This window comes from Mesocricetus auratus, unplaced genomic scaffold (assembly GCF_017639785.1).
Source record: "Mesocricetus auratus isolate SY011 unplaced genomic scaffold, BCM_Maur_2.0 Super-Scaffold_100011, whole genome shotgun sequence".
NCBI lineage: Eukaryota > Metazoa > Chordata > Mammalia > Rodentia > Cricetidae > Mesocricetus > Mesocricetus auratus.
The window spans coordinates 5,721,016-5,745,645 of NW_024429195.1; the positions used below are offsets into that span (position 1 = coordinate 5,721,016).

Consider the following 24,630-nt stretch of genomic DNA (forward strand, 5'->3'; position numbering starts at 1 on the left):
CTCTCTCTCTCTCTCTCTCTTACTCTCTCTCACTCACACACACACACACACACACGCACACACAATACTTACAGTGAGGCATATTGCAGCCTGCCATCGTAGACTTATTAAAAAGGGGACCGTTTCCCCTTGTGAAGCAATGCATGATAGAGAGATAACCAATCACAGATAGTGTTGCAGCAATATTCTGGGCAGAAAGCCAATAGTGTGGGTTGTCTTATGAAAGGTCGCGCCTGTCAGACGTTCATTACTATGCTATAAGCACAGAAAATGTCCATCAGATGTGACTTATTCCACTGAGAGAGGACGAGCATGTGGGTTTTGAATTTACCCAACATGCAGTTAGTGGACTAAACCATGTTAGTTTCCCAAAACAGCTTCCATCCAACGCCAAGTCCCCGGACTTGGCAATCACTACCGGGGCATCAAAAGTAAGGTCTTAAAAACCGCAGCTGAAGTCCAAGCTGCTCTCCCCTCTGGCCCTTCACAGGGGTGGACCCTGAGCGGCCTGCTGCTGCTGCTGCTGCTGCTGCTGCGGCTGCCCCGACTCGTGAATAAAAAAGGAAAGGGGTGTTTACAAATGGTACATTCTCCTGACCTATCCAATTCACTTCCTCCTGAAGCCCAAGCCCTGCCCCTCAGCTGAAAGCAGCACTCATACTGTAAAACTATTCCATTCAGCCATCAGACACTTTGTCACTATATCACAGGCAGGCGAGGGATGAACAAAAGCACCCTTTATTCAGACATTTTTAAAGCAGTGGCTGAGGTCTTGTGGCGAGAATAAGGAGTGCAGTGTTGTCAGTGTGTCTGGTAAATCTGAAGTCAACCTCCAGGGAGAAAGTGATTCCATTGCAGGAACATTAATTATTAAGTGAGCAATTTGATTTGGGCAGCGTGATGCACTTTCGGGAGCTCAGCTCCACACTATGCTGGAGGGTGGGGGCCCGGGCGGCTACACTTAACTTAGGAGACCACTCCTTAGAACAGGGTGGTTTTGCTCACCAGCTGGCTTTCTCTTTCAAAAGGACGAGAGACTTCTCAAAAATTTAACCAGTTAAAAAAATAAAAGCATTGTTGCTTTGTTTTGTTTTTGTGGCTTGTTTTTCCTTTTGAACACAGTCAGGGAAGAAAGTAAGGCTTTCTGAGTAGCACGTTCGAAGCCACCGACAACACAAAGTAATGATGATTACACTCACTTTTTTTTAAGGAGCTGGCCATAAATGGTACGTTTATAATTTCGGGAATTAGAATACAGGATATGAAGACATCTAGACTAAAAGCAGATATATCTAGTAGAATTTAATTTTTTTAGGACTAATACTAATACTCTTAATACTATTGGTTAAGTAGCTTAAATTTAGAAAACACTAAACAGAAAACTGCAGTTTCTAATAGGGACAGCAGAAGTACCTAACCACCATGTTGCAGAAGAATGTTTTCAAGAGTTCTTGGGTTCTAACGCTCAGCTCTGTCAAAGCAAGGTCAGCTGTGCCCACCTCTGACAAGTCTGTCCTTGTCTACGGCCCAAGTCTCTGCTCAGCGTTCACAATTTCTTAGAGCCTCCACGGCTTAAACGCCGCGCACACGTGGTCACCAACCACTTCAGCCCACACTGTTCAACACTCCGTCAGCCGCCATCCACCCACCTGGAAGGTCAGAAATGACACATCTGTCTCTGCTCACTCACACACTAACATCACCGCTTCAGAATTACCTCTACACACCAATCCCTGTCTGTGCAAGATTTTACTTCCTGATAAGTTGGAACCACTAGAGCACATGTTCCCAAGGGCAGAAACACCACCACTCAATCTCAGCAACCTGAGAACACTGATTTAAAAAAAAGAAAAGATGACGTTCCAAAAGCATGGGTATAAAAATGATTGTTTTCTAACACACACACACACACACACACACACACACACATACACACATACACACACACATAATCACGTGTGAATGGACTCAAATACACACTGACGACACGTGCAGTCCACCACCTCTATAAAGTCTAGGGTCCTACAGGCCGGCCCTCCCTCTTGCCTAGGAGACTTCTCTACAAGCTTGAACAGCTCCCTCTCTTACACAGTCCCTCTCAGTGCTGGGTGGTCATGTGTGTCACATTTATCTCTTTGTTCAAACAGCTGCCCGTGGGTGTGAGTTCTCCTGGGACTCCCTGCTTGTCTGTCTACATGGTCCTCTGTCTGTCTGTCTACATGGTCCTCTGTCTATCTACATGGTCCTCTGTCTGTCTGTCTACATGGTCCTCTGTCTGTCTGTCTACATGGTCCCATCGTCTGTCTGTCTACATCGTCTGCTGAAGTTCCCCCCAGTGTCAAGCTCCTCCGAGCTCCCACCCTGACTGGTTCCCTCTCAAAAATCTCCTTCCTTTTTCAGACCTACGGATGCCCCATCAGCTACCTTCACAGGGCCGTTCATTCTCAGTCTCCCACAAATGCGGAAAATCCCATACCAGAGAGAAATAAAGTCCTGTCTACTGGCGCACCTACGCACTCAGCTTTCCTGGTTGTCTCCGTGTGCCATTCACCGCCGTTTCCAGGTCACTGTTAGTCCCATACTCATCACGTCTACATTTGCCTCAGTGCCCAGCCTCAAGTTCTGCCCGTGAAAGAGCCAACTCTTCAGCTTGCAATTCTGCATCCCTGTATCTTTGCAAGGGATGCGAGATCACTCAGGGCTCCTGCCCGCAGCAGGCCACTGGAACCCCAGCAATGTACTACACGCTACCCCAGCGACCCAGCAAACCCATCCCTGTTTCTGTTGCTATCAATACCATCTTCTCTGTAAAGCTGGGGCAACTGGGGGGGGAGGGATGAAAATATGATTCCATCCCATAATACGTTTATTACTTTAGGTCTCTTTGTCTAATATCATCATCTCCCTGACAGCAAGGTGTATTATCCAAACCCTAGATCCTGGAATCCAACAGAGAGTATTAGACATCTAACGTATGTATAAATTAGATTCCTATTAATAGGAACAGACATATTTATGCAGATATATTACCAATAATTAGGGAACATTTAAATGTAAAGTGCAAGGTCCAAGCTACATAAGAAAGGAGAATTGGCACCACTGTAAATAATATTCTTTGGCGGCTAAGGATATGGAATATTATAAAACTGATTTCCTGAGTTGGTAATTTTTCCTTCTGTCATGCCACAGGCTTAGTCCCACCTTAGTATGAAATATGTATTAACTACAAAACTGCCTACAGATTCACAGAGTGCTCCACTACATTTTCAATCTACATAAGAGATATTCTTCAAAAGTTACAACTGAAAGAATCATAAACATGTTTGTAAATTGATGGTACCCACCGTGCAGGCAATGACCAGCATGTTTACGATCAGCCGATTAAGACAGTGAACACAGAGCATGGGCATCCATGAAACTGCTCCATTTAAGGTAATAAGCAACAGACTTGGATCAACATTAAATTCTCTAAATGTAACTTCATGTAGTAGAATGATCAGAGATGCTATCCCTAATACCCAAGAGAATACAGTTAAGAGGACTGTGAAGAGTTCCAAGCCAGGTTGTCCTAAAGTGAATTCCAAGCCAGGATGAGCTGCATAATGAAAACTATCTCAAAAAGGAGGAGGAGGGGGAGGAAGGGGAAGAGGGGAGGAAGAGGAGGAGAAGGAAGAGGAGAAGAAGAAGGAGGAGGAGGAGGAGGAGGAGGAGGAGGAAGAAGAAGAAGAAGAAGAAGAAGAAGAAGAAGAAGAAGAAGAAGAAGAAGAAGAAGAAGAGGAGGAGGAGGAGGAGGAGGAGGAGGAACAGGAGGAAGAGGAAGAGGAGGAGGAAGAGGAAGAAGAAGAAGAGGAGGAGGAGGAGGAGGAAGAGGAGGAGGAACAGGAGGAAGAGGAAGAGGAGGAGGAAGAGGAAGAAGAAAACTGAATATATGGATAACATACAGATTATAAGAACACACGAAAACATTTTTCTCAGAAATGAAGGGTTTTTTAATAACTATCAAATAAAATGAATGTACTTCTAACATATTTACTAACAGGCAAATTATCTCAGTGATGCTTCTGACTTTACCTCGATATACTATAACTGAATAAAGTCAGCTTTTTCTGGTACCCACAGGAAAAGTTCTCAGTGACGCACTGATCGAATTCTGACTACTGCCTTTCCTCATATCACACGGCATATCCTACAGCCAAACACATTCTGCCACAGGACCTAATTCCTCCTGAAGGGATGTCAGAAACCACGTGCACACTCTAAGGTGAAACAGACATAAAGGAGGGGAAAGAAAGGAAACAATAGGAAATAATCCCCACTGGGAACAAAAAAAGGGATAAGGAATAAAGTTTTGAAGAGGAAGCATTAATGGTTGTTCTTTGCAAGCCAAAGGCACTTGACACTCAGAAAAGTGTGTATCTATTTAAGCCTCACGCCATGTACAACAGAAGGTAAACACACACCGTGTACAACAGAAGGTAAACACGTGTCTGCAAGGTGGGATCCCTTTCAATGAACTAAACAGCCTCTATGCAAGACATTCATGTCTTAGTCCATGTTTACCAGTCCTTTAACATGTAAGGCTAATAGAAGTGAGTCAGTCCAGGTACATCCCAAAGTAGTTAGTGACAAATCTGTGGGTATGTTTTTTTTTTTCTGAGACTTTGATGTTAAGATATGCTATGTACTGAGGAAATAAATTATGTGAGCTCCCTTATTACAATTGTGACTTACTAAAACAGTTTCAATCTGAACAGAAAATATGGGTGACTTCACTGTGTAAGTTCGGAGGTGACGAAAAAGGAGCCACTTGTCCAAAACCATTTTTCCAGGCTGCCAACATCAACAAAACTGTAACCAGAAATGCAGCGCTTAAGCATATGAAGCTTGCTCACACAGTATTATTTTTTTCTCAGCGCTTGTCCCACGTATTAGCAGACTTCAGGGCAAAAAAAAAAAAAAAATACAACGTATTTTGGGGGAATCTGTAGCCACGCTGTCCTAACTTCTGAAATAGAGCTGTCACCGAGCTTTGGTTGTCTTGAGAAGGGTGACTGTCACCTCCACAAGTACTGCTCTCCTTAGAACAGCGAGCTAAGCTGGGTGCTTCTCAGGGTAGGTGAATTCTGCGCAGTGCAGTGCCCGTGGAGATTGAATCTTAACAGATGCCCCCACAGCGCGGACACCAGCTTGGCTGGCCTGTGCTAGGTCGGGTCATATGAGGGCTCACAAAGACACGAAACTTTAATGAACTTTAACAAAAAAAAAAAAAAAAGAATTCGAAGAGTAAGACTAAGTTAGCATGTTGGCAATGAAACCATGGCAACATGGCAGCGGACTGATAAAGTTTTGGAACTACCGCTAAGAAAAAGATGACCTTCAGGCACACGTCCCCCAGAGTGACAGAGACTACGGGTGCAGTGTGGCATACCTCAGACAAGCTGCTGCTAGGAAAACGTTGTTTACTAACTGAGGTCTGTCACAGCAATCTTTTCACTCCTTCACAGGTTTGATTCCCCCAAACAAACAAACGGTATGTGGTAGGACAGATAATGAGGAAGCACCGGTCACTCAATACCCTATTGCTAAAGAGTAGAATTACAGAACGGTACTCACCCTCGAAAATGATTTCTCAAACAAAATAATGTGCATGCCAATGCAGGCGATGATTTAAAAGCGGGTGTTGAATTTATTTAAAATGTTAGCGTGTTAACCTCACTGCAAGGTAGGTACCGTCATCACAGCTGTACTTCATACACCAGTTACTAGCTCTGTACCTGAACAGTAAGTTGGGCTACCATTATCAAAAACGGTCAACCTTTTCCCGTCCCAAAGCAGCGCAGACTTTGTGCAAGACAAGTACATGATATCCCATCACATACAGGTCATTGGAAGGAAGCAGGGGGGGAGCAGCAGTGGAGGATGTTGGGTACCTGTCCCACCGTCTTAGCACAGAAACCCCATGAACACAGGCCAGCTTTTCTCTAGGATCAGCACCAAAACAAAAAAAGGAAACACATGACCGTGTGACAGGGCTGCAGGTAGGTGGTAGACAGACGGGTAGACAAGGACCGATGTAAACAAGACAGGAAGACACAGAGACAGACTAGCACATGCAAACACTAGTCTCCAAGGTCTCTTCAGGAAGTTCCATCGTCTGGGCTCCGGATGCGCAGGGCCAAACACTGGCTATCTCATCTTCACAGCTAAGTGAGCGCATTACCAACTGGTAAGAGGCTAGGAGGCAGTAAGGGTACAACAGAGCCACATGTAAACGCCTCCCTCCTCGACAGTGAACTTGAAAGATTTGCTTTAATCTAAAGTATAATCCTTCTGCGATCTCTTCTGACATTCAGACAGCCAGTGGTGTAGAATTTCTCTCCCTTCTCTAAGAAGATAGGAGATAGAGACTACGTACTGCTTTACTGTTCTTCTTGAGGAAACACTAACCCTTAACTCATGTATTACACAGACGTTATCTTGCTAGCCTCATGCAGCGTATCTGATCTGTCTGTAACATTTGCTATTTCAAAGTGATACATAGAAACCAGAACACAGGCAATAATGCTATTACATCTTCAACGGTAAATCAGAAAACTCACCTCCCTCCAATTGGACCAAAAAAAAAAAAAAAAAAAAAAAAGATACACTGGAAAACCCAGAATTCATCACTGTGAAACTAGCCTGGCCAAAGTTGCTAACCAGAGCATGACTCGTGGTGGTGATGCTATGCTCTCGCAATATTCTGATTGTGGACACTATGACTGTAAACCATGCTCTAAGGAGAAACAATTCATTGGACATAGTAACTAGCAGCAAACGCAATGTTTAATATTCAGCCTCTCTTCTGTGATTAGTATCACTTCTACCTAAACGCTTTAAGAGATGGCAGTCTTCGATGCTACAGATGAGTGGCAAACCTGTATTTTCTTAATGTCATCAACACACAACTCAAAAGTATTAAGTTTATCACCCGGGGAACCAAGAGAATAACATTACCAGAGAACTTAGCACATCAGTGACATGGGCAGGTGATAACTTTAGCCATGCTGTTCCAACTTCCCCTCCAGTGGTCCTAAGATCTCCTCCATAATTAATCATGCATATTCCACTTTAGCAGAATCAAGTGACACACTTTATAAAAGTAACATTTGAAAAAGTGACACATACAATTTAAAACCCACCCAAAATATAATTTAATCTCTATAAGCACCAGATTTACTCTTATCTTGTATTTTATGAGACTTCTGAAATTATAATGGAATGAGTCTCATTACTTTCAACTAGATAAGGGTATGAACACTGTCATTTTCAACAGCGAGATCTGAATTTCAAACATTGGATTTAAACCTTTGCACACTAAACTCAGAAGGAAAGTTTATGGATTATGTCTATTTAAAATTATCCTAAATATGTTGCTGAATTAATTAAAACAAGAAAAGTGTGAAAACTTTTTATAATTAAATATCCATTTATAATTAAATATCCATAATATTTTTCTTCAGAATACAATGAATGAAACCATTCATGAGAAAATATACCATATAATTATTTGAATATATTCCAACAAATGAATTAGTACAAGTCTCATAAGGAGATACCATATACAAATACTTGCTTCATTCTATAAAATCAATGAAATCTTTTTCACCAATGAGTTTCTAATTTCCAAGTCAGAAAATCAAACCATACGAGTCCTGCAGAGCTCATCATTGCAAACCTACAGATACCAGACATTTCTACTAATTAATAGATCTGACCTTCATAACAAACTTATGTCATCAATAAAATATTGCTATGCTATCACATGCATTGAGCTTTAATTAAAAAGTCTTAAGCTTGCTGGGCAGTGGTGGTGCATGCCTTTAATCCCAGCACTTGGAGGCAAAGGCAGATTGAGTTTGAGGCCAGCCTGGTCTACAAATTGAGTTCTAGGACAGCCAAGGCGACACAGAGAAACTCTGTCTAGGAAAAAAACAAAAACAAAAACAAAAACAACAAAGCCCTAATTTCACATATAGTTGTTTACAAACAGGAATAATGTTTCATTAAGAGTGGATAAAGTTCCTCTGCTTTTCTCTGATTTCAAACAGTAAGAAACGTCAGAAAACAAAGACATACACTAACAACTCTTATTTTCACTGAAGTGCTTCAACGCACCTTAAATATTCTTTGAGGATAGTTCCACATAAAATAACATACTGACCTAGGCCCAAGATATTAAACAGCAACAAATTTTGTTTTTATTCTAATGTATAAGTTGATAATATCTCAATGATAAACACACTGTATGTGTTTTAAGGCTGTATCAAAAGAAACAGGCCAATATAATTACATGTTAACAACTTCATTTGGTGTCCCTTTCTGAGTGACCAACTAAGTCACTGTCGGTTTCTGACTTCTCATCAAAGAAAACTGTTCTTATGCCTACCATCACTTTAATAACATAAATCCTTAGAAATAAGGCATGTTCATGTGTTGAGTCTGAACTAACAAGAAATTTCTTCCAAGAAAGCATTTTCCCAGACTTTTCTCAACAATAAAGCATACTCTCGGATATTTTTCAGGTACTCTGAGAAGACACTATCCTTCAAACTACACTGTGAGGCTCTCTTGTGAGGATAGGGAAGCATCAGATGCCTTTCACCTCTAAAGAGAACATAAACCTTCCCGTGTGAAACCAAAAATCTCTTCAATAATGTCAGCCAACCAATGGAAGCATCTGTAACATCAGTTTTCAGCTCTTAAAAATTCAAAAAAATACTACATTGCTCAAAAAGTACAAAAAGTATATAAGTACAATTTCAAATTTTATGATATTTGTCAGAGAGGAAATGTCAGAAACATGAATAAATGTTTGCATTGACAATCATGGAGATGGACAACGTATGTTTACTTCTTACTGACAGAGGGAAGACGTGCAGTATGAAGAGACTCCAGGCATGTCCCATCTGTGGGTCTTTGGGTAGTACTGTGTCATGTAAACAAAGGAATGTTTTTCTTATATATTATTTCTATAAGTGTCAAAAATGTCTTGTTCCCCTTTCTCCAATGGAGACTGACTAGAGGTAATATTTCTAACAACTTCTATAAGAAATGCCAAGCATTATCAAAGTAGCTAAGGCACAACAGAATGTGGGAAACCAGTTTAAACACAACCACATTTCCCATACGGCTGGGATCCACTTCAGTCATGTACGAACCTGGAGCAGGCTCTTCCTGAAGCCACTTTCATTTCCGGTTAAATTAGCACAGTTGGTACAACAGCTCACACAAGAGTTTGCCTGTGCACGTGTCGTGTCAGGAAATAAAAGCACTCTCCTCTCACTTTGCCCCTTCAAAGTTTGTTATTAAATAATACTATATAAGACAAAGTATCTGAAAGAGAAGTTTTAAAACTCAAAATGGTTACATGGCAGGATATGGGCATTTTTTTCCTATTTCTCCTATTCTTGTTTTGACAAGGAGATTTTTGTGGCGTTAACCAGTCAAAAATAAAGCCATGTTTCCCAGGAGATAAAAATCAAAGGTTTTATTAGAACCTGGTACTTTCCAAAAGAAGTACATATTGACCAAATTAGCAGGGCACCTTGAAATCTGGCCTGTATGCTAAAAAGAAAAACTACTCCTTCCTGGTGATTCTAGTTGCACGTAAGGTTCTGTGCATTCTGTAAAAGCTGTGACCCATGAAGAAACACAAAAAGCCGACCACACCCTGCTAGAGAGACAGTGACTAAAGCCCCACAAATTTCCACCAGCATCATATGCTCTTAAAAGCCAATGATCACCTTCCCAAGGCAAATCAGAACACAACCATAGTTAACAATAAACTCCAATAACTGACAAGAGCTTGTTAGCTCCAATACTTACTGTCCTGGGATGCATCAGAAAGATCTCCAGCTACCTGACTCAATAGATTAGGCTTCACTATTACAAGTATGTATTCCTGGCACCTACCCAAGTGCTGAGGCTAGACACCGAGCTCCTCATGGTTGCCATTTCTGGGCTATTCTTTTTCACACAGAATTTCAGCAACTGCAAGCAACTAAAATTAAAAGGTTACTCTCAACAATGACTTTTCACTGTGTTTCTACTTGGCCATTTCCTCAAAACCTAGGATGTATTCTCTGGGACATAAACAAGCAAACAAAAAACCTTTGTTTAAGGACTTGTGACAACCTCTTTGGTTACATTCTATCATCTGCTTCAAAAGCTAGTGTGTTGTAAGTTGTAAATATTATCATAAATCACACATAACCCTCCACATCACTGGGATACACTGGGTACTATGTAATACAACTCATTATATCTCCAACCAGTTATGTTTTATCTTGTCCAACTTGCCCACCAAGTAAGTAGGCATGAAAGGAAGCTGAACTGTTTTGTTTTGTTTTGTTTTTGCTTTGTTTTCCTTTAAGGAATATCCACATGACAACAAGGGGCAATTAAAACAGCAGTCTGATAGCAATATCAGAGCTTGTCATATCTTCCTCCCACTTGATTGTCTCATAAATTATTAAATAATAACACCAATATATATAAGAGAAATGCTTAGGTTCTTTTTAAAGAAAACATCGTGTTATAAGAACATTATTTCGATTTATCAAAATAAAATACATGTTCTACAACATCAAGTAATATTTTATTGACTGATACATTAACGCACTATTTGTTTTCCACGCGTATAAGAGAGCTGCATTCATGATCTAACTACAGCTATCTATCATTACCTCACTCGTTTGTGAACAGGCAATTGATATTTGCATACCTTAGTGACTTACTCACTAGAGTCTCCTTAGGACCAAATGGAAGAAGAGAACTCAAAATCAGGTCACGCATGTTTTCAAGTGCAAAACTGTACTAAAGACACATGCTGTCGAGTTAATATCTGACGTGGAAATGACGATGATAGGAAAGGAGGAAAGTGGGGAGCTGACTGGCGTGGGCACCTTGGAGGGACCACTACTGCATCCCTAGTGGTTTGTTTGGAAGTTTCCAGTTGCGGAGGGAGGGAGGGAGGGAGGGAGGGAGGGAGGAAGGAAGGAAGGCAATCTCATTTACAGAGCTGAGGGAAGGATGCTCACCTTCCCTAACCACATGGCCAACACCAGACACCCCATCACGTACATACACAGAAGTGAAAACCTCAGCACTGCGTCTCTCAGTTCTTTCTCCATTACAGTAACTAATCTGTTTTGAGTGGGCTGCAGAGTTGACAGGCTGACTGTTGGGATGAGGTCTTCTGAGCAGATTTTCACTCAACTCCTGGGGCCCTACTCTCTGTACGGGGGCCCTTGTCAGAGAAGTTTAAAACCATGTGAACGGAAGGCGTCCACACAGAAAAAGCAGAATGTGACCTAGAGCACACCCAAGTGAGGAGACATGACAGCAGTGCTGCTCTGGGAGAGCCAATAAAAGAGGTTACAAAGCAGCAGAGAAGGTGGCACGGTTTAAATCAGCCCGTCGTGTCATTTTTGACATCTCACAAAACCACAGGAAAGCAGTCCACGGAGAAAGCACTCAGTGCCTGGGATGCATAGGTGGCTTTCCTAAGCTCGCACTAATACGCTATGTCAGTTGGCAAAAAGAAATGATTAATATGAAATCGTTTTGTAAAACGAAAACCCAAAGTCAAAAATCAAAAAGAAAAAAATAATTTTAAACTAGTTCCAATGCCCCAAAATATCTGTTCCTCTAATAGTGCTGTCCCTCTAATTTTGCCACTTCTAGTCCTCCTTCCTCCTATTTGCATAGAGGGAAGAACAAAAACAAAAACTTTAACTTTTCCTTAAAAAACCAAACGCATTTAGTTCACAGTAGCCATATTAAATGAGTAAACACAGAGATGGAATCACGGAGTGTAAAGATTACATTGGATGTCCTCCGCTCACCCCAAAGGCAAACTAGCTAGCCCTTGAGGAAAGCGCTGTTTAACCGGGAAGTAAACTAATATAACTACACTGTAAAAGGTGAGCCGTGTCAGTAATAAGGGCTGAGACGTGTTAAAAGAAAGAGGTCAGGGGTGACTTCAAGATGGACAAGAGGTCTAGGATGGCTGTGGATGATCTGTCTGTCTGCTTGCTTGTTTGTTTAATTCAGTCCTGGGGATTGAACCCACATCCTTGCCCACGTTAGTCAGGTGCTCTCACACTGGGCGGCACCACCAGTGCAGAAAGAAACACTGTTTCTACCACCAGGAAGAAGGGTGGGAAACAAAAAAGGGCATTGTAGAAACAGCAGCAGGCAAGCAGGCTGTGGGAAGCCCTGACCCGTGAGTCCTAGGGACTGGTCCCGAGGGGGTCACTACCCAGCGTGGGGTCAGCAGCTACACCTTGGGGCTGGGATCAAGTCAGGAAGGGTCCCAGCTGAAGAATTCAGCATCTACTTCCTACGTGCTGGGAATTCATCCTTTCCAACACTCATTTACCCAAGGGCAGGGCTGCAGTATTTCACTGAGTATCAACGGGTTAAAAGTAAAACAACACAGGACAGAAAGAAACTGTATTAAATAAGTGGGATTTTTTTTAACTTCCTAGAGACTTTATTCAGTTTGCAGCAAAGTGGAGATAAATTCAATGCTCAATTTCATCTCAAGTACTTCCTCTATTCATATTTTCCCTTCTGACTGATTGCTCCTTTTTGCAATTGTGTTTTGTGCACACTTTACTGTAGTAAGTCATCCTTTTTTTTTTTTCCTTTTTCTTCCATGAAGGCCTTCATACATAACTAACACTAAGGCAGCCTTTGTCCTGTTTACCAAGACAAACTGGCTTGGTGAATAGCAAAGTTTCAAAGGACAGGGAATCTAAAAGCTGTCAGTCAAGTAAATCTCATTACTCTATAAATATTTCAGTGAGAGTCACAACCAATTACAACACAGCGTTCAGGTACTACGACTGGCAATTGCTCTGAACTATACAGTCCCTGGGTTCAGCAGCCTATGTCTTCGCCCAGCTGTCTAGTTTGACCTTCCCTGTGAATCAGCACTGCTACCCTGATGCCAAAATGACCTTCTGAAACTTCCAAGGCTTCCAAGGCTGCAGATATTTTCAGCTGTATCAGCCCTGGCTGTCACAGCACTGAGTGGCAAAGCTGGCACCTTCTATGCCAGCCTGACCTTTTAAACTCATGAGATGCTGCTGCCACTCCAAGATGGATTTTTCTCTTTCTACATGATTTGATGGAGCAGTCCCTCTTAATTGTGAGGTGGCGATTCTAAGCATAAGAACTCAGTTTCCTTTCCATGAGAAAAAAAATGTTTCTTTTATGCACACATACTAAATCTTTCATCAGCGCAGACTTTAAAATAAATTGTAATTGCCACCTATAAATTATAATTTTAAATTGCTGAAAAGATCACACACATTTAATGGCGCAGCAGGACCTAACAAAATGTCAGTATTTCTATAATGGTCACTTGAAAAATCTGAAGAGATGTCTATACTTTACAACCGTACTTAGTATCCATGTTGACTGTAACAGAGTCAAGGTCCAGAGCCATATCAGGAACATAAGGGGTCCAGTGTAAAGTAAATGCAGCAACATCTGCATGGTTAATTTATCTTATTTTCCAGTGACACTTTAAACAGGAACACTGGTGTATAAGTTCTTACTAAACAGTGTGTTTGCATGGAATTTTCCAAACTTAGCTTCTTTATAGATGTAGCTATCTTTGAAACTTTTTATACGTAAAGGGAAGTGCTTTGAGTCCATTAACATCAATTACCAATTTTTTAAAAAATGAATAAAGGGTTGAAATTTAATACAAGCAAAGGAAAATGGAAATGGAGTCCAATTCATTAAGACAGGTAAAGATTCTGAATGACGGGACCTATCAACCGTTTGATGTCAAGTCTTCACTGTCAAAGAACAGTTATATATTCAAATGCACATGCATATGCTAGGATATTCGCATTTGCTTCTACTTAGAGAACGTAATCTACTAGATTATCATGAATTTATATTAGTAACGCAGGTTTACAGAATGACTTGATATTTCAATACAAAACTATAAACTAACCCATTAGTTGGAGAACCAATGACTCTGACACTTTCATCCTGTTACTCCACTTTTATCTACAGGTCATGTGTTACTCTGTCATCATTTGTAGAATACATATGGATGTATGGGGTGTGGCATAAAATTGTGCACACGCACACCACACATGGAACATGATGGAATCTGGGGGCGGGGGAAGGGGGTGAGAAAGTTATTCAGAAATATTTAATTGATTACAGAAGTTTTGATTCTGTTGTTATTTTAGTGCTGAAAACGGGTTTCTATTTTGTAATGGAGGAAATTAAACGAACTCCCAACCGTGCAGTTGTACCAACAATGAGCACACGTGTTCCATCCTTCTTGGGCTCAAGACACTTCTCAAATAAGCCACGAGGCAAGCCAGCCACCACAGCAACTGGTAGAGAGAATCTGTCCCAAGTGACATCACTTTGCTTATCTTGGTGAGTGCTGGGGCAAAGGTATTATGGACGATTAGGCCATCTGATAATAGCCCTCATTACCAAGCCAAGGCAAAGTTCATTCCATCATCTGCTGTTTCATGACTACAATTCTTTAAAAAACTAAAAACAAAACAAAACTCTCTTCACATCTTACCTCTTCATTAAGCCTTTCCAGAATTAACTTTCAGCGGACCTCAAATTGCTAAATATACGCGTTTGCTTCACTCAGATGGCATCGAAGGCAGCAGGGCAGCACATCCAGACCAGAACAGCAAAGGCTGGGTTTCCACAGCACTTTCCTGAGTGGCCCCGGAGCAAATGACCTAACCCTTACTATTCCTAAGACTGTTGCCTCACCTGTGAGCCAGAGGGAGAGAAAGGCCTGCTTCTCAGGGAGCTTAGGAACTATGTATACACACAGGGATCTAAAACAGCTGCCCACCACCCACCTAAGAAGCTACTTCCAAATGTTTACAACTAATTGTCAGATCATTTCTGACCACCTGGCTCCCATTGTTGTTACTCAGAACAGGCCATACATTTTATAAAAGCAGTTATATAAAAAAATCCTACGGGGGCGGGGGTGGGGGGGTGGGAGGGGACCCTTCTGTGTAGTGGCCCTTAAACAAATATTTACCATTTAAACTGAATAATGACAAGCAATCCAAGAGGAGGGTTAGGTTTTCAGACCTGGAATGCAGATTAAATCCCGAGAACAAAGGGCAAACACTTGAGAGTGAATGGGGGGCTTGAGGAAGAATATAAACACTTGCCTTGTCACCACTGGGTGTAGAAAAAGAAGGAGGGAGGGGGGAGGGAGAGGGAGGGGGGAGAAAGAGGGGGGGAGAGAGAGAGAGAGAGAGAGAGAGAGAGAGAGAGAGAGAGAGAGAGAGAGAGAGAGAGAGAGAGAGGAGCAGTTTCCTACAGGCAAAGACAAGGGCGGAGGCAAAGGCCTGGTGTGAACATCTGAACCTTTGGCCATCAAACTGAAAAGCAGCTCACCTCTCACCTATGGATTTTCCTTTCCTCTTAACATAAAACTCATGTGATCTAAAGCTGGCCTGTCAGTACTCACAATGGTTTTAATGATCTTTTATTTCTTTTTTTGAGATTACAATACAGCATTCCTCCTTCCCTTTCCTTCCTCCAGAGCCTCCACATGCCTCCTTTCCCCCTTCAAACTAATGGTACCTTTTCCATTAACTATCGTGTGTATGTGTGTGTACATACATATGTATATGCATGGGCACGTGCGCACGCGCGCGCACACACACATTTAAATACTAAATAAAACCTGCTTAACCTGTTCCAAAATCAGCTACTATGACGAACTTAGGAACAACTTGATTCAATTCTGTATAATCAGATGACACCTTGGTCAAACCCGTTTATTAAATACTTAACAATAAATAAATTGTTTAAATGCTTGATCGCATCACTTTAACTATAAGTTGATTTTGTCTTTCCTGAAAAAAAAAAGTTAGTGTTTACTTTTGTTTCTCTACACTACAAGCTCCTCTATGCCGACCTTGCTTTGTGCCAAGACACTGAAGAGAATTCCTGTCACTGCATTGAAAACTACTAAGGATACCAAATTGCTCACCCCCATCTATATCTTGACAAGGCACACATGGTCAGTATACCCAACAGCATTTGCTGAAGAGAAACATTTGCCTCTGAAGCCAGAATCAAGACAAAGACAACTCCATTCTTCTTCTCTTAAAAAAAAATTATTTATTTGCTATATGTTCTAAGCAGGTCATGAAAGAGGTATTGTTAGTAAGGTGACATGTCTCCTATAGACTTAAGTCTTCAGTGAAGAACACATGCTTGGTCACAGGCACAATCACAGACAGCACCCACCGAAGTATGAAAACGGTGTAATGGGTGATCATAAACAACATGAGAGTGGTCCATGAAAATCAGGATGCACTTTGTACACGCATCATTTCTTGGTGAAAATGCTATGGCATCATATTATTGTAGGGAGAATACAGTAGACCTGTGTTCTTGGATTCTGCATTGGTAGACCAAACCAAGTATGGACTGGAGCTGTTTAGAAGATAAAGCACATGCACATGCTATATGGTATTTCAAGACACGCGGAGCCCACGCACATGCAATCTTGCTTAGGACCTGGAATATCCATGGCTATGGGCACGCACAGGGAGTCCTAGAACCAATGTGCATGGTTCTAGAGGTACAACTGCACATTTGAGAGTCCCAAAGCTTTCTCCAACAGAGGTAAACTCATCTACCTACAGTCCTACAATAAGAGCAGAATGCAAACCCTTTCCATGTCTGCTGATGACAGAAGGGTCGTAAGATTTTAGGTTTTATAAAACAAAAGTAAATAAATAGTAAATAAACAATAAATAAATAAAAGCCCTCTCACTCCGCACTTTTCCAGTTCTATGCTATTTGTAGTCTAACACAAATAGCAAGACAGTTTTTGTTTGTTTGTTTGTTTTGGTTTTTCGAGACAGGGTTTCTCTGTATTGTTTTGGAGGCTGTCCTGGAACTCTCTCTGTAGAACAGCCTGGCCTCGAACTCACAGAGATCCACCTGGTTCTGCCTCCCGAGTGCTGGGATTAAAGGCGTGTGCCACCAACGCCTGGCTTGTTTTGTTCTTTTTTAATTAAATCTGCATGTTTTTTCATACCAGATTTAAAAAATAAAATCAGGCATGGTGGCCTGTGTCTGTATTCTCAACATGGGAAGGCAGGAGAGAAAAACTGTCCTACCGAATTGAGGTTCGGGCCAGCCTAGACTTTAGAATGAACCCCTACTTCAAAAAGTGAAATTTAAAAATTGCTGTAAAGATGCCACATTTATTCCCTTAAAAGTCACAAAAGTTAGGAGGGTACTTGTGAAAAAAGGACTTGATTTCAACTCAGTTGGCTACTGATCATCTGTGTGAATCGAGGCAAGCAGATTAGCTGTCTGATTCTCGGCCTCCTAGTCAATACCGGGAAGATGAGCTCTGCCTCGGGTGCAAATCTGTTCACCATCATTAGGCTGTTTTCAGCACCCTGTGTATTTTCTGAGGACAATGTAGGTTTCACACAAAGATGCTCCAATACGAGAACTCCATGCTTACGGCTACCATCCACATTCTCTAAAGATGATTGATTTTGTAATAGGTGCCCAAAATACATCCATTAATGATTACCAGAAAGGATTGCTGTTCTTATTTCTCAAGTGGTAAAGATTTAAAGGGAAAGCAACATCACATATTAAGCTTTAATCCATAACTGAGAAGATGTAACAGTCTCCTTCCTAAACTAATTATTCTCGATACAACGTTCACTTTAAAAGAACCCCAGTCCTCGGAACTATATTCCTCTGCAGTAGCCGCTTCCCTTAAACAATGTTCAGCAAGTGCGGTCCCCACGGAAGCATCATGCCATGCAGAGTTAAATCTGAGGTATGTATTTCTCGATACTCTAAAGCATTTTCAAATTATTTTGGGGGAAGGTCACACAATACTCTGAGATTCCCTGCTCCCATTTGCTACGTTCATCAAATCTCTTAAAGTCTTCAAGGCAAACTGATGCCAAACGCCTCACCTGAATGCCACGAACTTGACAAGGCAATGTTTCCTTGTCATGTTAGAAGGCCAGAGTTCAAATGATGGCTAAAAATAATTTAAAGCAAGTATGTCTGGTTCAAATTTACACAGCGACGGAATAACTGAGAAAGTAGTCTGATGTTCACATTGGTCAATCTTAGTTAACAAGGAACAAGCTTAACAACAGCACACACATTTACACTGCATCTGTAAAACACAAGGCAAAAACTAGGTAAAAAAATATATATTATAAATAATAATAAATGGGTTATCTAATAAATGTGGTTTGTGTTAGCAACACAAAGGCAAAAATAAGGCAACGTTATTCTCTTGTTCTGTATACACATCCTATATTTAAAAACCATGAGTCATGCCAATTCTGCACTACTTTTCATGGAACAGACTCTACTGAAACAGTAAGCATCTAGTAACTACAGATAGAGTATTTTATGTATGGCATACCTCGTGTACTGAAACAGTAAGCATCTAGTAGTTAAAGATAGAGTATTTTATGTATGGCATACCTCGTGGGTATGCTCCTAAGTGTGTGCTGCCATGGGGATTAACATCTTTCTCTTCTAGGTCTTTTCCACTTTAAGGTTTTGAAATCAAGTCTGACCCTGAGCTCACCAGTTGGCTAGTGAGCCTGGCCAGATTCCTCCTGGATCCCCACCTCCCAGTGCCAGGATACAGGTGTGGGACACCATTCTGATTTTTTAGAGGTCCTGGAATCTCATGTTTGTTCAACAAGTAGGGTCCTCATCTTACCACTTACTCCCCAGTTCCTATAAACAGGATGTTTCTAAAACTGGCTTGACTTTATATGAGGCTCTATAGGTATTAAATAAGACATCTGTCATTTCTATCATTCTTGCTAAACCATGTTAGGCCATTTATTTGTAATACGTACTAAAGAATATCAGGTAAAATAAAATGCCAAGCCTTCAAGCATAGGTATTCTCCTAACCCCAGATAAATTCAAATACAAACGCTTATTTTTCCCACCCTATAAGAATTAACTATCAGTTTCTAAGAGCGGCTGATTACTAAGGATTTTTACTTTCCGGAGAAAGAATACCACAGTTACACTGATACCATCCCTAAAACAGCAAAGTCAGAAGTCTAAATGTCAGCCACATTGAGTACATTGCAAACTTGTTCTATCATGACTCTCTGCCACCTTGTTATCATTGAGGGTAAGATACACAGCAGCTCTACATGGCCTGTAATAAGGGACCCAAATCCCGAACTATCACTAAAACCCTTCCCATCAAATAACGACACACCCAAGAAGAGCCAAGTGTGTTTACTGTAGAATCCCAAATGTGGGACAAAGGTTTTGGAGGTTCTCTGATCCTGTGCAGGGCAATGAAACGAATTAAGAATCGGACACATCTTAATAGTGGAGTTGCAATCCTAGGTAAACCACAATTGTGTGTTTCTCTCTGACTGATATTTTGAAGTACAATCCTTCATATTTTTTTTCTTTTTGGGTTTTTTCGAGACAGGGTTTCTCTGTGGCTTTGGAGGCTGTCCTGGAACTAGCTCTTGTAGACCAGGCTGGCCTCGAACTCATAGAGATCCGCCTGCCTCTGCCTCCCGAGTGCTAGGATTAAAGGCGTGCGCCACCACCGACCAGCGAATCCTTAAGTCCTTAAGTTTTGGTTGGTGTTTTTGCACTGGGTTTTTAATGCAGGGGTTTGCTAGGCCAGTCTTAAACTCGGCGTCTTCCTGTTCCTGCTAACTGAGCACTGGGCCCCGCAGGCAAGCTCCACTGGGACTGGCTGGGTCTGAAAAACCTTCAAGCTAAGGGGGCTCCTATCAGTATGATCAGAACAATAATAAAGTTCTAAATGCGAAGCTTCTTTTAAGTGGCGTTTTGTTTAATTCTTAGTGTATCTTTTAAAATTCCCCGTAATTAATGTTCACGATAGCAAGTCATATCCCTTCCCACTGTTCACATCCAGTAACTGGACAGCCCTTATGCCCTACAGAGGAGTCAAAGGCATTTCCTCCTCCTCATTCTTCACTTACTTCCAACCAATCTGTACTTCTTCACATGATAGTCTTCCCTGTAGGGGCGCCTCAGCAGGGCTCCCTCCCAGAAGGGGACGGCCCTAGCCAAACAGCTCCCCACAGTCATGCTTGCCTGAATGTGCTGCATGTGGGCCACCTGACCCCTTCTCTTCCTTCCCTGTACTTCCTCCCTCCAGCTCTTTCTTTCTCCACCCGACCACCATTTACCCTTCACCTGCAAATCCCCCATGTGCTGCGGTAGTGTGACTCCTGTACAGTGTCTCAAATGCCTATGATCTCAAATCACCTGGGAACCTCCAACAGACCAATTTCATTTGTTTTTTTCTCTTTTAGGAAAGTTCAGATAGTCTACAACTGCACAGCCGTGCTCAAGTCCTCCTCGGGTTATTTAGCAATTAAGTAACCTTGTGCAATAAACTTGAAACATCTATGACCTAATTTCCCCATCTCTGAAACCAAGACATCAGCATGGGTTTTTTGGTTTTTTTCATGAAGCTCTTCTGAGGAATATGTGTCTCACTTTAAAACCTCATTGTACACAGGTTAAGTCATTCTCCAAACTGTTAGCATTACTAACGCTAGTATTCTCATTTCTACTCTTTAAGTAACATTGGGGACAAGACAAAATATCAAAAGGTTAAAATTGGGACATAAAAAATAACCAAAAAGTCCTCCTCGTGTTAATTACCCTTTAAAAATCAAAAGATCTGTATTATAGCTGTAGAAAATCGGTAAGGAGGCTTTATACAACAATGTACAAGTAGCAATTTCTATCATGTTTGTTACATGGTTACTTACACATTTGTAATATCACAGACTCAGTAATGGGAAAGTATTTGTCTAAAATCTGTTGGTTTTTTTTTTACAAAAAACAGATAAAATGCAGTAACGACATAACATAAAGTTACAGTATTGTCATCAGCACTCACATGACAAAGGATGTCATACCCAGGGAGGTCTTTATTACTCTGCCTGGAGCATATTAAAGAGAGAGCTTTCAAAACAAACCTAGATGTGGTATTTCCAGGGAGTTTTCACATCTTTTCACACCTGGCTTTTGAATTAAAAGTTTAGCAAGCACACAAATGACAATGAGTAGTAGGCCTTTTGAAGAGGAGAACTGAGCTGAGGGTGTACCAACCGACACTTAGTGCTTTCCAGGCCAGCCTTCCCCAACAGCAAGCACACAACCATCTATGTCCTCCATCCCTGGCTCAGGTGACCACCTACCTGCTCTCTGTGTTCCATGAGAGGAGAGGCACCAGGGTGCAGCAGCCCTCTTCTAGGATTAAACAAGACGCTGATGAGCCGTTCTGACTATCCTCACCAATGCTAACACATATACCGACCGACCAGTCACTACTGTCCAGGCCTCCTTCCACTTCATAGAGTTAGTGCTTACGACGTGGCACACCGACTGACCGGTCACTTCTGTCCGAGTCTTTTTCCTTTGCTTCCTTCACCTTTCTGCATTTTTTTTTACTATGGACAGATGTCAGTACCAGAGTGCCAAGGGAAATAAATACAATCTTCACCAAACCTTCAGGCCACTGCTTCTTAAAAACGGCAGCTGTGTTTGCTGTTGTTTGGTTTTTAAAGTCCACAAAATAGGACTCTCACCTGGGTCCAAAAGTCATCAGCCACTCTCCTACTTCTTTTTCTTTCTCCCATCCAGAGTCTGGGAAGTTAGACATTGTTACTTCTTTTTCTTTCTCCCATCCAGAGTCTGGGAAGTTAGACATTGTTACTTCTTTTTCTTTCTCCCATCCAGAGTCTGGGAAGTTAGACATTGTTACTTCTTTTACTTTCTCCCATCCAAGAGTCTGGGAAGTTAGACATTGTAACTGTTTGACTCCAAGCTCCTTGCCCAGGTGTGCTTCTCTCTGGCCTGCTCATTATCTTAAGTTTCGCTTCCCCTAACAAAATCCTTCCTCATCCAGTACGCTGAACTTGAATGTTTGGAGTATATATCAAAGCTATCAACACCTAGGTAGAACTATCTTCTGACTCTCAATCTATCTAGCTTTCTCGTCTAAAAATTCTCTATATCTTTTATTCATCACAGCTGCCATTTTGGTTTTCCTGACCTCTGTAACTACACAGTGACTGGAAAAGTTGGAGTGTTGCAATGTCCACTGATGCTAACAATACTACCAATGTTCTAGTTCAGGTCAGCTGGGAAAACACTATACAATCTTGTAGCTGAAAGAAATAACTAAATGAGTTACAATGTATATACCAAAATGGTCTGTGTAGATGTTACAAATAAACACAGGGAACCATCCTGGGATGGATGGATGGATGAATGTTTTAGGGAGTGAGTAGTTGGAAAACTAAAAGAACACTTTCAGCTTCCTGTTCCTTATGTATCTGGAGACCACTTCCATTGTTACGCTTATGTTAGCCACAGCTGCATCAGGATTTGTCTGTTTTCTCCAAACTTTTGTTCCCAGGCTGGGGATACCACTCACTCACAGGCATGAAAGCACTGACTCAGCGTCTCCAGAGATGTAATCCTTAGTACCAAGCAAACACATCACCTTCAGTATCGTCCTAACTAGACTTTCCTCATGAAATACCACTGTATCATTTATTGACTTTCAAAGTTCTCATTTTCCCAAGCAATATGTCACTTCCTCAAGGATATCCTGGCCCCATGGAGAAGTTTTCAATGAGCCCACATAGGTATTTTGTCACAGTGTATACTGCCTAGGAGTCACATTTACATGGCAAGTTAAATGTTGCAAACTCTACACTGGAATGTTTTTTTCATAGGATGAAACCTGTTCCTATCACCCTACAATTCTCTGAGCCCTCTAAAACAAGTAACATTTTAGTAAATTGCTTCTAGACTTTAAAAAGGAATAGAGGGGAATCAGTGTCAAAATGTAATTATTGAAAATTGTCTTTGGAATAAAAAAATCTCTTCACTTTGTGACCTTCAGGTAAGAAGACTACAATGGAGCTGATACCTGCATGGCTGACATAGTAGTAGCAATAGAAGCAGCAGCAGTAGTAGTCAAATTCCACATTTATGACAGCTATTCTCAGTAATATAATGCATTTCTATTGTTTTCAGAAAACATGCATTTTCTTTAAATCACTGGCCGATTGCCTGAGGGCCTGAGCTCGATCCCTAGAAAATGCATGGTAAAAGAAAAGTGACTCCAACAAGGTGTTCTCTGACTTCCAGACAAGCCATGGTGTACGAGCACACACACAGGGATGTTTGCACGTACAAGAATACTCAATATACAAGTCCTGTGTTAACAACTCACTGAAGCCTATATTCTATGCACCTTCATCAACTTGTTTTCACCTTTTAGATATATGAAGGAAACTATCTGTGTTCCTTATAATAATGTCAAAGGGGGTAGCAGGGTTTCCTTGGGGTGAATTATTTGTACAATAATTCTACTTCAAAATAACATCTTCCCTTTTTCAAGCAGCCATTGAGGGAGACAAGTAATTGCCTACTTCTTTAACAAAGAATTATAATAATTATTGAAACCTAAAATGAAAACTTGAAAAAAGTGGGGAAAGTATCAAAAAGAATGCTAACAGTATAAAACTTAAAAAGTCTTTGAAAGACTCTTGGATATCACAGTTACATGTGACAAGCACTTGTGTAAAATTATGATAGAGAAAAGAGATATAGCAGTTGTGTTATGTTTTTTAAGTTAATAATATGTATAAAACTACAACCATAGATATGCTAAGACTTTTATTTCTCCCAAGAATGAAACTGCAGTGCTTATATAAACATATATGTGCATATACATACATACACACACACACATATATATATACACACATACATACCACACACACACACACACACACACACACACACACACACACACAAAAACATCAATTTCCCTATCTTAAATCTTAAAACAAAATGTCCATAGACATTTCAGGGAATGTTAATTGATCCTTTTCAACTCTCTGCTTTTCAACTGATGACTTCTCCAATCCTTACAGAATATGCTTCAAGGCTCATCAGAAACCAATCAACACACGCTAACACATGCTAACGGGGATTTCCCCCAGTCTCCTTCCACGGCAGCCGTTGACACTAATAGGGAATATGCCAGGTACAGCAGAGGACACACTCACCATGTTATCAAACTAGGATGTACTCTCCCCGAGGCTCCAGATGGGGCTATGACTCCCATCCCAATGCGGGGGGGGGGCAGACACTGTGTACCTTTGATATCCTTCAAAAAACATCAGCAAACAACTTTACCTGGTTAGAAACCATGTAAAGAACCACCGTTTTGGGGGAATAACGTTTTGGAAGGCTCCAGTTATGAAAATATCCAACAGGAATGTGCCCAGGACCTATGCCATGGTGCTTTGTTAGCTTCTCAAGAGTGTGCTCCAATTATAAAGACTGCAATACACCTTGCCTTGCACATGAAGCAATGCCCTACTCCATACAGGTGAAAATCTTTTGTTCCTGTGAGTTTGCCTGGCTTTGTTTGGTGTTTTTATTTTCTAAGGAAGGTCTGTCAGAACAAAAGAAAACATATATTAGGCTTCTGAAGATAACTGCTGTTTAC

General features: G+C 41.2%; 1 protein-coding gene across 18 annotated transcripts in view; it reads right to left on the bottom strand.

The window, feature by feature from the left end:
• Mbnl1 (muscleblind like splicing regulator 1) overlaps window positions 1-24,630 on the bottom strand; it is a 162,868-nt gene that overhangs the window by 110,526 nt on the left and 27,712 nt on the right. The window contains exon 1 of one of the 18 annotated variants that reach the window (XM_005077920.4): window positions 73-534. The exons of the other annotated variants lie outside the window; for them this stretch is intronic. The gene's annotated coding sequence lies outside the window, so the exon portion shown is untranslated. Of the gene's footprint in view, window positions 1-72; window positions 535-24,630 lie in introns of those variants that run through there. 18 annotated transcript variants of the gene reach the window in all.